The sequence below is a fragment of the Penaeus monodon genome, chromosome 24 (genome assembly GCF_015228065.2).
Source record: "Penaeus monodon isolate SGIC_2016 chromosome 24, NSTDA_Pmon_1, whole genome shotgun sequence".
In the NCBI taxonomy this organism is placed as follows: domain Eukaryota; kingdom Metazoa; phylum Arthropoda; class Malacostraca; order Decapoda; family Penaeidae; genus Penaeus; species Penaeus monodon.
In genome coordinates this window covers 5,246,108-5,246,411 of record NC_051409.1, presented here as the reverse complement: position 1 = coordinate 5,246,411, position 304 = coordinate 5,246,108, and positions in this window count along the sequence as shown.

Below are 304 nucleotides of genomic sequence, written 5' to 3'. Positions count from 1 at the left end.
AAGAAACAGACAGAAGGAGAAAGAAAAAAAGAGAAAAAAAAAGAGAAAAATACAGTGAAAGAAAAAAAGAGATAATAACAAAAAACAAAGAAAAAAGTAGAAAAAGAGCATTAATTAACCGCTTCCTGACTGATGCAACGAAATGTCAACACTTGCAACAACTTAAAGATAGCATTGCAATTTGCACGCATTTGCATATCTATAATTAAAATTTGATACACATATATATCTTGCGTTTCTCAATAAATATCATTATTTTATGATTTGCGGAAATTATTGTATTGGATACTTTTGAAATATATTC